This window comes from Hibiscus syriacus, unplaced genomic scaffold (genome assembly GCF_006381635.1).
Source record: "Hibiscus syriacus cultivar Baekdansim isolate YM2019G1 unplaced genomic scaffold, ASM638163v2 tig00111338_pilon, whole genome shotgun sequence".
NCBI classification, from domain to species: domain Eukaryota; kingdom Viridiplantae; phylum Streptophyta; class Magnoliopsida; order Malvales; family Malvaceae; genus Hibiscus; species Hibiscus syriacus.
The window spans coordinates 159403-177224 of NW_024063064.1; the positions used below are offsets into that span (position 1 = coordinate 159403).

The 17822-nt window shown below is 33.8% G+C and overlaps 1 long non-coding RNA gene and 1 pseudogene across 1 annotated transcript; both read left to right on the plus strand.

The window, feature by feature from the left end:
* Positions 1–8034: 8034 nt before the first annotated feature.
* Positions 8035–17519, plus strand: LOC120158992 (annotated as a pseudogene).
* LOC120158993 lies at positions 9791–14815 on the plus strand. The gene is made up of 4 exons (XR_005519302.1): positions 9791–9879; positions 9993–10079; positions 10171–10206; positions 14755–14815. It is a non-coding gene; the product is annotated as an uncharacterized LOC120158993 (long non-coding RNA).
* Positions 17520–17822: the final 303 nt, after the last annotated feature.

The window sequence follows — 17822 nt, forward strand, 5'->3', positions numbered from 1 at the left end:
TTTATAATTCTCTTATCAGATCTAATAAAAACATCGACTTCCTCTTTAATTCAGCCCACAGTGCAATTTTCATTCAACACTAACTGCATGTCCATGGTTCGCAAAACTGCAAAAGGTTTCTGACCAAGTACCTATGTAACAACATTGGCCTTTCTTGGAAAATAATCAAAAATCACTTCATAACCTTTAAATATTTTGTCCATCTTTTCTGCCTCAAGTTCAACTCTCTTTAATTCCACAAGTACTTTAGGCTTTTGTAATTAGCACAACCATAGCACCGCTCACCATACAGATAATGGCGTCAAATCATTTAAGGCAAACTCGACTGTTGGCGACTCTAAATCATGCGTAAGGTAATTCCTTTTGTGTTTTTAACTTTATCGAGGCACATGGCATAACCTTACCTTTTTGCATTAGCATACTTCCTAAGACTTTGGGATATCCATTAGTAAAAACCACATAATCCTTATCCTACTCAAGTTGTATAAATGTTGGTGTCTCTATTAAAATCCTCTTTAGCATTTCAAAACTCTCTTAACCCTCTTCATTCTAAAAAGACACATCTTTCTTTAAAAACTTGGTTAGTAGTAAAGCTAACATTGAAAAGTTCTTCACTAACCTTCGATAATAACCAGCAAGCCCTAAAGAAATTCGAACTTTATGATCATTCTTTGGGAGTTTCCAATTTTCTACAACATGGTTTTCTCTTAGGATCTACTCTTATACCTTATGCCGAAACAACCTGACCAAAGAAAGCCATCTCTGCTAAACATAATTTCATATTGGAATAGTTTGGCATACAAGTTCTTCTCTCGAAGAATCTTATTTAACTGTTAAAATCTATACATAACCACATAGATTTATCTTTCTTTTCGCTAATAACACAAATACTTACCAAGATAAAATACTCGGACTGATAAAACTTTGATCAATTAACTCATATAATTGAGCCCTTAATTCTCTTGACTCACTTAAATCATATAAACATGTTCAATACCTTAATAACCATCAACCTTGAATTCCACCTCTTGATCTTGAGGTAACTCAATAAATTTACCTAAAAAGACATCTATAAATTCCCAATTTGTGAAATTATCAAACAATTCTACTTTAATTATTTGAGTATCTATCACATTAGCCATAAAAGCTATATATATATATATATATATATATCTGACATCATTTTCTTCACAATCATTATCGATATCACCTTTAGCGATGATTTTACTTTATCTCCAAAAACTATAATTTACATACCCTCTGCATCTTTCTAAACTAATCGTCTCTCGAGACAAACAACCTATACCCAATATGATCTTAACTCATCAAATGATAATTCCATCATATTCACCAGGAACATAGCCCTCGAAATCTTTATTAAATGTTTACTACTTGTCCAACTCATACTTGTACAATGACCCACTAGGGTTTACCGCTATCATCTCATTTGAGATTAAGTTGAACATAACACTTTTGTTTTAAAATCTTTCATTTCCTTCTTGAGGTAATCCGTGTAACTTTTTCGGATCCATTAAAATATTCTCGAGCAGTTGAAACTTTTTCTATCTCAACTATGAAAGTCTAATTATCTAAATCATTTAATAAGAAGACTTGACAACTTTGTAGCAATATCCTCATATTGAAACATTTTCTATCTCAACTATGAAAGTCTAATTATCCAAATCATTTAATAAGAAGACTTGACAACTTTGTAGCAATATCCTCATAGCACTTATTGCTAAAATTACACTAGTAACCAAATTTACTCTTTTCTTATCATTACGAATTTGACACTTTTCCAAGTTCTCGAGAATTAATCTCGATTTTTAAATAATAATTTATTTAAGTATGAAATGGGTAGAAAATCTATTTTCACAAATTATCTTCTAAAAGTAACTCTATTAGGTCCATAAAACTTAACATTTATTCTTAAACAAACTCATAATCAGTTGATCAACTAATAACTCATTTTTCTATAAGCTTTTAGCGGTCAATGCATTTACCACTTACTCATTTCCTCTTACTCAAATTAACAATATTTTAAACTATTTAACGATTCACTTAAATATTTTTCAATTATTTAAGCTTACCTAAAGAAACCTCTGAATCATCACTAAATTTAGAAATCTCCTCTGGATCCTCATCCGATTCAACTTCTCTTCGGTCGATTTTGATCTCAACCTTCTTTTCAATAGTATCTATTATCTTACCTTTGTCCCTAGTTTCCAATGTCTATTAGGACATACATAATAATAACACTCAAGTTAATAAGGAGTGACATCAATCACTATCAGTAACTTTGACAATCTTAATGGCATGTAATCCTTTTTTTCAATTCAATTTAAACCCAATTTCGGCCAAGAATCGAAAAAACCTGTAGCTCAGATACCAATAAATGTAACACTCATTTCCAATACACATTTCTGTACACAAGTCATAGGTGTCACATGACTTTTAAAAAACATTCACCCATTTGTAAAATCCATAAAATTTTGTTTTGGAATTTAAAACCAAAACATTTTAGTACAACAATAAAACAGTCGTTGAAACATATTACTAACATTATCGTTTTAAATACATTCCAAAGCATTTTTCTTAATTTCAATTACATGCCAGAAATTTTTAAAATAAACATGATTGTCCTACTATTACAGATAAGAGTCAACCTTAGATTGATGATAGTTGTTGCTACTGCTGCACTCCTTACTCGGCTAGTCTCTGTTTTTACCTACACATGAAATCAACACACGCAAAGTATTTACTTAGTGAGACATAATATTGTAAAGAAACATTAGTGTATACATAATTATATCATGGTTATTTGGTTTCAAACTAGATCGTATACTCTATAAGGATTAGATAAATCCCTATCATTTAAACCAAATTTCTTTCATACAATCATCGTAATGATTCTTATTATGTCCTACATACACATCTTTCTGTACATTTCCCCCGAATTATTCTTTAGTAATTATTCATTCTTTTCATTTATGGCATCCTTTCATGCCGATATGCACCGTTATGCATTTTATTTATAACATCCTTTCATGCCGGTAATGCACCGTTATGCATTTTATTTATGGCATCCTTTCATGCAGGTAATGCATTCTTATTCATCTAACTTACATTAGTGGCACCTTGCTGCCAAAAATGCACCGTTAGACATCTAACTTGCATTAATGGCACCTTTCTGCTAAAAAGCATAGTTAGGCATTTAGTCTTTCATCCAAAGGCATTTAACCTTTCATCTAACTTGAATTATTGGTACATTTCTACCAAATGCACAGTTAGGCATTTAGTCTTTTATTTCAGAACAGTTTCTACACTAATAATTATTCATAATATCAAATAACTATTTAATTTCATTATAAATTCTATAGTTTGCACCCGTAGTACCAATACAATAATTCACCACCTCATTAAGAATTACGTGGGGATGCACACCTAATGCCAATACGGAAATTCATAAACTCGTTATGAATTTCTTCAGTTGCACACACAATGCTAATACGGAAATTCATAAACTTATCATGAATTTCTTAGGTTGCACACATAGTGCCCAATGGGTAAATGCAATACATACGTTAAGCAAAATGCATCTATGACTATCATAACATATAAGTACATAATAAATGCACTCACCTCAAAATCCTCGCTAATAAGATGTAATGACGTCCGGATATTCAACTACTTTATCTTTACCTTTTTTTATCTTGCTAAACTCAGGAGTTTATTTATGATCTACATAAGAATCCCTTCAAGACAAATACTATACCAAATGTAAGTATATTCCCTAACATTTATACTTTAAAAATACTCAAAAGTACTATTATTTCAATTTCTATAACAATTTCAACCTATCTTATAATTCCAACTCAATAGTATCGATACCCCTACCATGGTATCGATACTTCCATACTATGGTACCGATACCACCTTTCAGTATCGATACAATTTCTACATTCTGGAATCCCTGGTATCGATACCTTTCTCTTTGTATCAATACTCACATCATTATCGATACTAATTGCATCAGTATCGATACTATTAAACATATTTCTACCGATTTAAACCTATAGTATCAGTACTGTTCTTGCAGTACCGATACCCCTACCCAGATTTTCCATTTTTTAGCTTGATTTTTCCACAAATTTAGTCAAATTCCCTTACTTTTACCTCTAACAATACTATTAAACTCTTATTTACTTATCCCAATTAACTTTCCTTCATTTAGCTTCTTATAACATCTAAAATCTCCAAAGAACATCTCATACCAAGAATCATACCACTTTTTTCTAACATGTTTTTAATCACATCAAGTCTTATAATCTCTTATTTACTTCTTTGACAAGTCAATTATACTAATAAACTTCAATAAAAACTCATATATCAACATATCATTCAAAAACCCATTTTCATAAATCTCAAATATTTCATCCATCTCCTAGTTTTAATCTTATTTAACCCTTCCTTAATCATCTATAATACTCAATGTTTCAAGAACAAACCACAAGCGAAAGGAAAAGCTAGCTAAATGAAGTCTTACCTTTGGTTATGGAGGAGAACACTTACACGGGAAGAAGAAGAAGAAAAAGAGATAACTATTTTAGCTTTCACTTTCCCTTTTTTTCCCTTCTTAAATCCCTTCTTAAATCCCTAGTTTTAAAAATTGATTTTGAATTCATTTCCCTTAACGGACAAAAATGCCCTCTTTATTCTTCCATTGTTACTAATTGCTCTTAAACACTATTTCTAAATCATTTCTTATCCTTTATCATTTATTCAATTTAATCCTCAAATTTTAAATCTTTTCAATAATGTCACTAACCTGATATTTGGGGTATTACACCTATTATGTTTATTAATTTGTGATTTAATACATTTTAGCCCTTAATTGCTTTTTGACAAGCGTTTTGGCTTAATCTTTAATTTAAGCATATAATTTATATTTTAGTTCGTTTTAACCCTTTATGTTATCTGTATGCTAACATATGCTTGTTTCCTAATTTAGACCCCACTAGTTTGACTGTATTTTGTTTTGGTCACTGCCCTGGTTTGATTCTCACTTAAAATGATACTTGTTAACCCCTTTTATTTTTTATTTATTTCGATCTGGTCCAAATTTCAGTGTATAAGTAGCATTTTAATTTACTTAGTTTAGTTCTTTTAAATGTTGGCTTGTGTGTACATAGATTTAGTTTGTTTGAGTTTTAAATTTGGAAATAATTTTGTAGTAAGGCATATTCCATGCTTTTTATCACTTTATTTAAATTACAAGTGATTTAAATATTTATTGACAATAATTTATTAAAATTATTTTCACTCGAATTAATTTTCAAAAACATATGTCGTAGAATGGGCGTGATAAGTACAACTTTATGGAAGTATTGCGATTCAAGACAACGTTCGAACGACAGGTGAACTTGAAATAAATCGAGTTTATTTTTATAAAAAAATAATGATGATAATTAATTCATTCTTATTGTAATTCAAATAATAGCAATGCATGTCTATTTAAATAGCATGTTATTTTATGCAATTACCAATGGTCAATTTATATTTTATTTTTGATTTTTGATAACATGGAGGAGGGGATATTTCTCGTATAAAGGATAATTAGATGAGATAGCCTTCCCGTTGGAGGATGTGTAAATCCCGTAATTTCTTCTTAAAATAAGGAATATTCCCTAATAAAAAATTATAAAAATTAATTAAATTCAACAAATGTATCATACTTTAATTTTATATTCGAATTTATAGTTTTCACCGTCATGACGATGTATAAGTGACTAGGTACCAATTTTAGGTGTTGTGGTGGTGATTGGTCTTCCCCACAAGTAATTTACTCCCGAACTCTTTAAATATAATTTTTGGTAAATACATACCAATTTATATCTTTTAAATGTTTTTTAAAATTCGTTTAAAATACCAAAGGCTTAGGGAACTCCAAAGCAACTTAATCAAATTAATCAAATCAAACCTAAAATGAATATTTTCAAAATAAGTCGTAAAAGAAATTTTCTTTTAAAATGTAAAAAACTTTAAAATAAAAAGGATGTTACGACAATATTATTTCGGGTCGGATTTAGATTTTATCTCAAAAAGTTGGGTTGGATTTGGGTCGGGTGGAGGGTGTATATTTTTTAGGTCGAGTCGAATTCGGATGGTGGGTGTATAATTTTCGGGTCGGGTTGGGTTGACCGGAAACTGACCCATACCCATCCCTAGCTGCAATTTTTTGAATTTTGGCAAACAAGTATTACGTTTGAGAATAAAAATAAACCCTAATTATTTTTTATTTTGATATTTAAGAGAAAACGATGATTTAGAAAAAAAAAATTATTATATAAATGATATGGAGAAAAATTGATGGTGTGGATAAATTTTAATTAATAGGGACCATAGATGAAGTGCTGAGAAGGGTCCATGAAATAATTCCTCCACTTTGTGTGAGTTCAAATTTCGACATTTATTTAAAGGTAATACTTATCTATTTAAACAAAACAAATCACAACAAAGTAAGGAAAATCAGTTCTCATGGGATCTCACAAAAAAAATCGAAAACAAAACAAAATGATTAATAATAAATTGATATTATTATTGAATTGAACAAAGTAAAATAAATATAGAATTTAAAATAAAAGATAAAATTATTTACTCGTATATAATTATAAAATCGAATTGACATAGACGCTAAGATATGTTTACAAATTTTAAATAAGAGATTCACAAGTTTGAATAATGAAGTAATTAGTACCCTCATAAGCCTGCATGAGAGGTAAAGTTTTGTCTTACACATTTTACAACACCCAACTTGGTTCATGTATATAAACACCTCCTACACTTAGTGTTCCACCAATGTCGAATATAATCTTTTTATTTTCCTTAACATAATTCACAAGCAGTTTACTTTAAGTATCAATTTCTCATCTACCACTCAACCGCTTTGAATATATATCATACCATCGTAAAAGTATTATTGATTAAAATATAAAAGCATAATTTTATAATTTGAATATCCATATTTACTTATTGAAAATATACCTTAAGAGGACGTTTGGTTCGCGGAAAAGATCATTGCCAAGGTGAATAATCTTTTTTAGGATTGTATTCACACGTTTGGTTCGTAGAAAAGGTCATTACTAGGTAAAAACTTATTACCAATAGTAGTATTTTTTTGTTAAAATTGTAGGAATGCCATTACATTCAAATTATTAGGTAATGAACAATTTCTACCCCTTTGGACAATAATACCCCTAGAATAATGAATTCTTTTCATATTTATCATTCTCAATTCTTATTAAAACTTTATTCAAAATTATAAATATAATAATATAAAAAGAATTTGATTTAGTAAAATATTAATAAATTTAAGTGGTTAAAATTATTTTTATATTTTTAATATTTAATACATTAATCGTTTTATAATTTTATGAGGTGAGAAATGATATTATTGCAAAAAATATAATTTTTTAAAATGATCACAATATTATTTTTTATATTATGTTTATATTTTATATAAATAAATATGATACATATAAAAATTATTCAAAAATATAAGTTTTATATACTAAATATATTGATTATATATTACATATATTTTTCTTAAAAGTTAGATAATATAATAATTAAAATATTTTTATTAATGTTTTTCAAATAATTATAATTTAATATTAAAGATTAACTTGTTAAAGAAAAATATATATATATATCACGAGATTAATTTAATAAAATAAATATCTAAGTAATTTTATATTCCTTTAACTAAAGACTGTAATATTAATTTTCTATTAAACAGTTCAAACAACGTAATATAACATTATCATAATAATGTTACATTACAATAATTTTATTATTAAATGTAATTTTACATTCCATAAACTAAAGATACTTTAAAGTTTCAACCCAGATTAGAGCCCAGTTTTAGTTGGGCTTTAAAGGTTAGGGTTTATACCTCAAAATGACCAGTGAAATTATACCGCCAAGCACATCATTTTCGCTCCGACTCTTCAGCCTCTCTTTTCACAGTTCAAGATCTACCATCTTTCAATGGATGCCATGGTTTCTTCTGGGTTTTCACTAGGAATCATGTTCCTGTTTTAAGCCATTTACAAACAAAAAATATCCAACCTTTAAGAAGCATCTCTCGTTTGAACAATACTAAAACACCCACCAATTCTCAAATGCGTCCTTTCATCGTTGCACTACTTTTTCTGGCAGAAGACATGGTTTCAAGGAGGTTTACTCTTTACTCGGTTTAGATTTTGTAATATTGTTTTCTTTTAATGCTGGCGTTCTGTTTCTGCTTGGATTTTGAAGGGAAAAAAGCTTTAGCCTTTTGAGGTGGTACACGTTAGTTTTAACAAATACCTGCATTTCATTAGGTTTTAAATTGGTAGATATGATTCTCCATTGTATTTTAAGTGGCTTGTTTTGGTGGAAGATTAGATATATGTATATTTTTGTTCTGATTCCTTTATTTTGTTTTAGGTGGTTAATATTTCTAAAGATAATTCTTGTGAGTTCGAATTGTCAACTCTAACCGCGTTATCACCTTTGGATGGTCGTTATTGGGGTAAAGTGAAAGACTTAGCTCCCTATATGAGTGAATACGGACTTATTTACTTTAGGGTTCTTGTTGAGGTAAATTTCTCATCAGCCTTCTGTTTATATATTCATTTTATAATGTAATTTCGTTGCAAATTATATTTTTTCTTAATTTATATGCTAACTTGGCCTCTGGGGCTTTTGGTATTATGTCTTTTTGGCAATTTGTTTGAAATCAATTCTCATACATCTGATGAATTGAATTAATCATACAAATTTCGGTTAACATAGTTGAATTGTGAAAGATCGGGTGCTGTGAATCAAAAGGTAAAATGAGTTTGTGAAATGCAAACTATGGCACTTGGCTTCAAGTTGAGTGTTAGATATGGTATATGTTTGATAGGGTTATGATCAGTTTTTCTACAATCATACTCACTTTAGAAGGATATATTTTAGAAACAGGTTGTCTGAGGAAACTGAAAAGGCCAGGAAACATAGAATGCAAATGTTATGAGCACACTTTTGGTTGATGTGGATGAATTTAGTGTATTTTCCTATTAGGTTTCTAGAAGGATACTTATTGATTATAAATTCTCTGGCAGATTAAATGGTTGCTGATGCTTTCACAAATTCCTGAAGTCATTGAGGTACCAAGCTTTAGTGCAGAAGCTCAGTCTTATTTGCAAGGACTCATTGATGGGTTTAGCATGGTGTGACGATCTAGGTATATTAGAGAAGAAATAGCGAAGAAGAAAGGGATTTCAGAAGAGAAGTTGATAGAGTTTACAGAAAAAGTTCATGCATTCCTCTCATAAAATGTTCCCATTCTCAATACAGCATATTTTATTTAGTTACAGGGCTAATTCAGTCTTTTGAAAGGATGCCAGCTGGCTGTCCTTATAACAGATTATAACAATATTAGATTCTCTTCTCTGCAGGCTATTAGATTGAACACGTGGGCTAAACCTTCTCCATTTGGGTTAACTGGGCTGTTGACTCCTCTTGGATCCTTTTCTGGCCTGCTCCCCCATTGCTTGAACTGGTCACTTGCGGCTCCACTTCATCAGGTAACATCCGTGGCCCTTCAATTGCCATAATCCCTAATTCCCCAATCTCATTTTCCTCTCGCCCTTCAATCCCTAATTCCCCTTTTTCATTTCTCCTTCGCATCTCACTCCCTACTTCACCGTTTTCCTCTTCGTTTCCATGTTCTTCTCTTCCAACTGTGACAATACCCGCCGCGGGAGAAGATCCTTGTCCCCAAGGATCAAAACTCGGAAATTGGCCTCGGAGCACAGAATAATCCTCCCATGTGTCGTTCGTAGCATCCAGGTTAGTCCAACGAACCAATAGTTGAGTTATCGGTTTGTTTTGTCTCTTAACTATTCGTCTGCCCAGAATCTGACTTGGTTCAATCTTGAACTGACCCACTTCGTCCATCACAGGAGGATCTGTTGAAGACGATACGGTTGCCCCAATATGTTTCTTCAATAAACTAACATGAAAAACCGGATGGAGACGGGAAGTCTCAGGTAAGTCCAGTTTATAAGCAACTTTTCCAATTCTTTCAGTAACCTTATAAGGGCCATAAAATCTTGCTGCTAATTTTAAATTTTTTCGCAGGGCAAGAGAGGTCTGTCTGTAGGGCTGTAATTTCAGGTAAACCAAATCACCAACCTGAAAATTTCTCTCTGATCGATGTTTATCTGCTTTTTGCTTCATTCGATTACTTGCTTGTTCTAACTGAGACTTGACTAATTGCCTGATCTCTTCTCTATTCTGCATTAACTCTGATATGCTTTGTACTGGACTGTCTGTATGCCATACCATAGTAGGTGGCTTGTAGCCATATAGGACTTCAAAAGGTGTTAACTTAAGGGCAGTATGGTAGGTAGTATTATACCACCATTCAGCATGAGGCAACCACTTTGCCCACTGTTTGGTTGGAAAAAACAGAGACCCCTTAGATACTGTTCTAAGCACTGGTTTACTCTTTCTGACTGTCCATCAGTTTCAGGATGGTAGGCAGTGCTAAATAGAGCCTTCGTTCCTAACTGCTTCATTAGCTCTCTCCAAAAGAGGCTAGTGAAAGTCTTGTCCCTATCTGAAATGGCCATTTTAGGCTGACCATGCAACTTGTAAACACAATCTAGGTATAATTTGGCAACCTCTGCAGCAGTGTAAGGGTGTGCTAATGCCAGAAAGTGGCTATATTTAGTAAACTTGTCAACTATCACCAGAATACAATTCTTTCTTAAAGATGTAGGCAATCCCTCAATAAAGTCCATAGTAATAACTTCCCAAGCCTGTTGAGGAATAGGTAAAGGCTGTAATAACCCTGGTTTAGGCACATGTTCCACCTTAGTCTGTTGACAAACTGCACATGCTCTTACATAAGTAACAACCATAGCTTTCAATCTAGGCCAATAGAAGTAAGACCTGATCCTTTGATAGGTAGCCTGACTGCCAGAATGACCACCATAAGGAGAATCATGTAGTGTCTGAAGTATCTGTAGTCTAAGAGATCCAGCTTCCCCAATATAAACTCTATCCTTAAATCTAAGGATACCTCCTGAAAATTTCCACTGCAGATCATCATTAGGAGTAACAGATAATACAGAAATCCATTGAGTAGCTATAGGATCATCCTTATAACTCCCTTCCACTTCATGAACCCAACCTGGAATGATTATTGTAGTGTTCATAGTAAAACAGTCACCCTGATCTTCCCACTGTCTGGATAAGGCATCCGCAACAACATTTGATTTACCTTTCCTGTATTGAATAGTGTAATTCAGCCCCAATAACTTGGTCAATCCTTTCTTTTAAATAGCAGTAGTCAGCTTTTGTTCTAATAGATATTTCAATGGCTCATGATCTGTTTTAATCACAAAGGATTTACTCTCTAAATAATGCCTCCACTTGGAAACTGCTAGAAGTATAGCAAGATACTCTCTTTCATAAATAGAGAGTGCTGCATGTCTAGGACTGAGAGCCTTACTTAAATAGGCAATAGGTCTGCCCTCTTGAGATAAAACTGCCCCAATACCACCAGAACTGGCATCTGTTTCCAAATAAAAGCTCTTACCAAAATCTGGTAAGGCTAAAACAGGAGCAACACACATAGCCCTCTTTAATTCTTCAAAAGCAGTCAAAGCTGCATCAAACCACTGAAAATTGTCTTTCTTAAGCATCTGAGTCAAAGGTTTGCTAATTGACCCATAATCTTTAATAAATCTTCTGTAATAGCCTGTTAATCCCAAAAATCCACGCAGAGACTTTAATGACTTAGGTACTGGCCAATTCCTCATAGCTTCCACTTTGTTAGGATCAGTAGAAACTCCAACAGCTGAAATAATATGGCCCAAGTATTCAACCTGATTCTGTCCAAAGAAGCATTTGGACAGCTTGGCAAACAGCTGATTCTGATGCAGTACTTCTAAAACCAGTCGTAAATGAGTAACATGATCATTCATAGAAGTACTATAGACTAAGATATCATCAAAAAATACCAAGACAAATTTTCTAAGAAATGAACTAAACAATTCATTCATCAAAGCTTGAAATGTAGCAGGGGCATTAGTAAGTCCAAAAGGCATACCCAAAACTCATAATGTCCTTGATGAGTTCTGAATGCTGTCTTGTATATGTCCTCAGACTTAATCCTTATTTGCCAATAACCAGATCTGAGATCAATCTTGGAAAAATAAACTGCTCCATGTAGTTCATCTAATAGGTCTTCAACCACAGGTATAGGAAATTTATCCTTTACAGTCATGCTATTTAATTTCCTGTAATCCACACAAAACCTCCAAGTACCATCCTTCTTTTTGATAAGAAGGCATGGAGAAGCAAATGGACTCCTACTAGGCTGAATAATAGAGGCTGAAAGCATACTAGAAATCTGTTTTTCCACCTCATCTTTCTGATTGTGTGGAAATCTGTAAGGTCTCAAATTGATAGGAGTAGAGTCAGGGTTAAGTGGAATAGCATGGTCATGAGTCCTTGTAGGTGGTAACCCAGTAGGTTCTTCAAAAATAGACTGATATCTCTGTAAAAGAGGTTGAATAGCTGGTGGAACAGGTTTTGAATCTGTAGACATAGTCAACAAAACCACATGACCCAAAATAGGATAATCTGATGCTGTCATTTTCAATAATGTAGCTCCAGAAATTTGCTGCAAAAAATTAGATGGTTGTTGTCCCTGTATAATAATATTCTCCCCTTGATGTTGAAAACTCAATGTCATTTGATTAAAATCCATCAAAATATGGCTAAATAATTTCATCCAATCCACCCCCAACACCATATCACTGCCACCTAACTTTAGGAGTCTGAAATCATGAACAAAAGATTGCCCTTGCATCTGCCACTCCACCTGATTACATCTTGCTGAACTATAAAGTTTCTGTCCATTGGCTACTGTGATTGCCAAAGGATATGGTGTAATTACATGTATACCAGCATCAGTCCACTGTGGAGTCAAAAAACTATGAGTACTCCCACTGTCAATTAAAATACTAATTGGTCTGCCTTTAATGGCTCCTTGAATCCTTAATGTATTATGGCTAATACAACCAGTAATAGCATTCATCGAGATTTCTAGAGCCTCTTCTTCCTGCATCAATTGCTGATCTGATTCCATAATAACATTATCTGTAGGAACAGCAGACTCTTCCTCAATCATCAAATTTAAATTCCTTGACTTACATTGATGCCCTGGAAGAAACTTCTCCCCACACTTGAAGCAAAGATTGTTTTGTCTTCTATAATCCATAAGACTCTGTTTAGGATTAGAAACTGATGTGTTTTTGGTAATTGCTGGCAGAGAAACTGATTTAGAAGTAACAATGGGGTTTGGGTAGGGTGGTTTTTAAAAGAGGGCCTCATTCTTCTATTTTCATAATCAACAGATAATTCATAAAGTTTGGCTTGTTTGTATGCTTCAGGCAAATTTTTAGGATCTAGAGCCTTCACCCTATGTTTAATATTATGCTTCAGGCAAATTTTTAGGATCTAGAGCCTTCACCCTATGTTTAATATCCTCCCTTAGTCCACTGATAAACAATGACACAAAGAAATCCTCATGTAATGTAGGATTTTGTAATAACATATAAGGTTGTAGCTCTTCAAATTTTCCTGATAAGCCTCAACAGTCCCTTTCTGAGTCAGCTTAGTAAATCCTCTACAATATCAGAAAAAGTCTTGTCACTAAATCTATGACAAAGATCTGCTTCAAATTCATGCCATGTTACATGGTGTTTCTGCATAATATATCCATCAAACCAAACTTCTGCTTTTCCAGTCAAGTACATAGTGGCTACTTCTACTCTCTGCTCTGTAGGAATATTACATATAGAAAAATATTTGAGACATTTTTGAAGCCACCCTCTAGGATTGATTCCTTCAAAGAATGGTAAATCGATTTTAGGTCTATGCCACATCGACCCATAACTGCTAAAAGATCCCCCTGGTCCCCTGTTTTCAGCTTCCATTCCAATCATAATAGGTCTATTACTATTTTCCCCCATTTGATTCTCAGGTCTACTACTGTTCTTAGGGTTGAAACAAGCATCAGGCGTATCTTTTAGTATACCCGGTTCATTGGTTTTATAAGTGAATCTGGATTTATCCTTCACTACAGTCACTAACACAGGATTTTTCTCCCCATCCTTAGAGTTATTAGGAGTGTTTACCTGATCACCTGCAGACTGTTCTTGTTCCCCATTTTTGCCCGTTAAAATTTTCAACAGCTCCTCCACATAACTTTGATTAGTGGACATTCTTGCCTCTAGTGCAGCAATCCTGTTTTCTTGAGTCTCCCACCATTTCGGTGGATTAGTCTCATCACGGCCTTGTTTCACCAAGGCTGTTAGCTCCTCCATCTGCTTTTGCAACCCAGATAAATCAGCTTCCATATTCTGATTTTTCTTTGTCATGCTCCTGATTACTTGCCAGAACCGAGGCTCTCGATACCAATTGTGACGATCTAGGTATATTAGAGAAGAAATAGCGAAGAAGAAAGGGATTTCAGAAGAGAAGTTGATAGAGTTTACAGAAAAAGTTCATGCATTCCTCTCATAAAATGTTCCCATTCTCAATACAGCATATTTTATTTAGTTACAGGGCTAATTCAGTCTTTTGAAAGGATGCCAGCTGGCTGTCCTTATAACAGATTATAACAATATTAGATTCTCTTCTCTGCAGGCTATTAGACTGAACACGTGGGCTAAACCTTCTCCATTTGGGTTAACTGGGCTGTTGACTCCTCTTGGATCCTTTTCTGGCCTGCTCCCCCATTGCTTGAACTGGTCACTTGCGGCTCCACTTCATCAGGTAACATCCGTGGCCCTTCAATTGCCATAATCCCTAATTCCCCAATCTCATTTTCCTCTCGCCCTTCAATCCCTAATTCCCCTTTTTCATTTCTCCTTCGCATCTCACTCCCTACTTCACCGTTTTCCTCTTCGTTTCCATGTTCTTCTCTTCCAACTGTGACACATGGATGATGCCTTGGAAGTTAAAAAGATAGAGAGGGTAACTAACCATGATGTAAAAGCAGTTGAATACTTCTTGAAACAGAAATGCCAATCACAGCCAGAAATTGCCAAGTTTGGGACTTACTATTTTGTTTATATAACGGCATGCTATCCTTAATGTTTGACTCAGGTTCATTCATTCCAACAATTTGTTTAATCGGTAAAAATTGTGATCCATTTTGGATCAAATAACATTTTCTCTCTACTTTTAGATCCTTGAATTTTTCTATTTTGCTTGCACATCTGAGGACATAAACAACCTTGCCCATGCATTGATGCTGAAAGAAGCGATGACCAAAGTCATGTTTCCAATCATGGATGAATTGATCGAGGCAATGTGTAAGATTGCTAAGGCGAATGCAAGCATTTCTATGCTTTCTCGCACACATGGCCAGGTAGAAGAGTACTTTCATTCCTGAAATAATCTTCTCACTCTTAATGCGTCGTAGACACTTGACCAATAATCTTTTGATTGAATTTTTGGTCTTTCTAGAGCATGATATACACGTAGGTTGCTTAATTTTTTTTTGTTTCTTTATTTGCATGTAATATTACTATCACTTGCTCTGTGGATGGCTGTTATTATTTGATCACCTAAATAGTTGGATTCTTTCAGCCAGCATCACCTACAACCTTGGGGAAGGAGATGGCCATCTTTGCTGTTAGGCTAAGCAGAGAAATGCAAGAAATTCCCGAGTTAAGATGATGGGAAAATTTGCTGGTGCAGTTGGAAATTACAATGCCCATCTATTAACTGGCCTCAAATTGCAGAAGAGTTTGTGACTTCTCTTGGATTAACGTTTAATCCCTATGTTACTTGGGTATCTTTCCTATGCTTATGTTGTAAAAGTAAATACCTGATTTGATGGACACTTCTAGTTAGCCTTGTCTTGGTATGATATGTAATGAGCTTATGCACATCACTTGGAATAACATGCTTTTTGCTTGTTTGCAGATTGAGACACATGATTATATGGCAAACCTTTATTATGCAATTATCCGGTTTAACAATATATTGATCGACTTTGACAGAGATATATGGGGCTACATATCTTTAGGATACTTCAAGCAGGTGACTCTTTTGATGCACTGTGTGACATTCAGTTTAGAAGCATTGTTATTACCCCAACCTAATTATCTTTTTGTGATTGAGATTTGGAGCAGATAACTAAGGCCGGTGAGATTGGCTCATCAACAATGCCTCATAAAGTAAACCCTATTGATTTTGAAAACAGTGAAGGTAATCGTGGCAAGGCTAATGAGACCTAGCTTACCTGAGCATGAAGTTGCCTATTTCCGTTGGCAGGTAAGATGATTCTGTTTTAGGATAGCTGCTTAATTTTATGCATGTAAAGTTAGTTCATAATAGTATAAGTCTGTTTTAACATTATACATCCATCTTATGTGTTGAATTTGCAGCGAGATTTGACTGATTCGACCGTCTTGAGGAACATGGGGGGAGGACTTGGTCATTCCCTTCTTGCTTACAGAAGTGCATTACAAGGAATAGGAAAGCTCCAGGTATGTTGCATAACAGAAACGTTCCGATCCCCTTGTGCGCACGGTCAAAATGTTAGTGCTGAAGGTTCTTAGTAAAGTGCTGGATTTGGTTATTAATTTGTGAAAATTTGGAATTCATGATTCATCTATGACCTCTAGTAAGGAGCATTAGTATTTTTTTTCAACTCATAATGATTTAAGCTCCGTTTTGGTTCCAGGTCAATGGAAATTTGGATTTGGTTATTTCTTGATATCACGCATGACAGAAATAGCCCTGGCTGTTTTCTCTGTAAACTGTAGTTTTGAGTGCTTTTCTGCATACTTCCATCTCTCTAAAGCTCCATTTTGGTTCCAGGTCAATGAAGCTTGGTTAAGTGAAGACTTGAACCAGGCATGGGAGGTACTTGCAGAGCCGATTCAGACTGTATGTATCTTTCGATCTTCATTTATCTTGTTATACATTTTGTTCATCTTTTTGTAAGCTCAAAGTAGTAGCAGTTGGGGTTGGTACACTTATCTTATTCTGTTTTTTGATTCATCTTTTTTGTTTAAACTTGATCTGTAGGTCATGCGAAGATGCGATGTTCCGGAGCCTTATGAGAAGCTGAAGGAGCTAACCAGGGGAAGGGCAGTTACCAAAGAACGTATAAGGGAATTTATTGAAGGTTTGGAATTACCCAAAGAAGCTAAAGACCGATCTAATGAAGTCAACACCACATTCGTATGTTGGTGCAGCCGTTGAATTGGCCAAGACGGTAGATTCAGCTGTGAATATGGTAAATGGATTTGTGGCCTTTGAAGCATGTCGATAGAATTAACCATTGTCGACCTGCCTGTTGCCCCATATGAGACAGACCGAATATTAAAACTGGAGTTAATTCTTTGAAATAACAAATTCAGACAGGGTACAAGGTATGGACAATTCCTTACAGATATTATGCTATCTTCATATGATGGAAACAACTGAGCTGAAATTTTGTAAGCAACTCAAGACCTGAAAATGAAGACGGCAGGCTTCCAAAATATGGAACCTTTTAGACAGATCTTCGCCTTGTGGAGCTACAGAATTTCATTACAAATCAAAAGTAACGTTATTTAGATATTTTTTTTCCAACTCTATTGCCGGAGCATCCAACGAAATAATTAGGGATGGGTATGAGTAAAGTTTTCGGTCAATTCAATATGAAATTATTTTTCTTCTATCCGAATTCGATCTGGGAAATTTACACCTTTTAC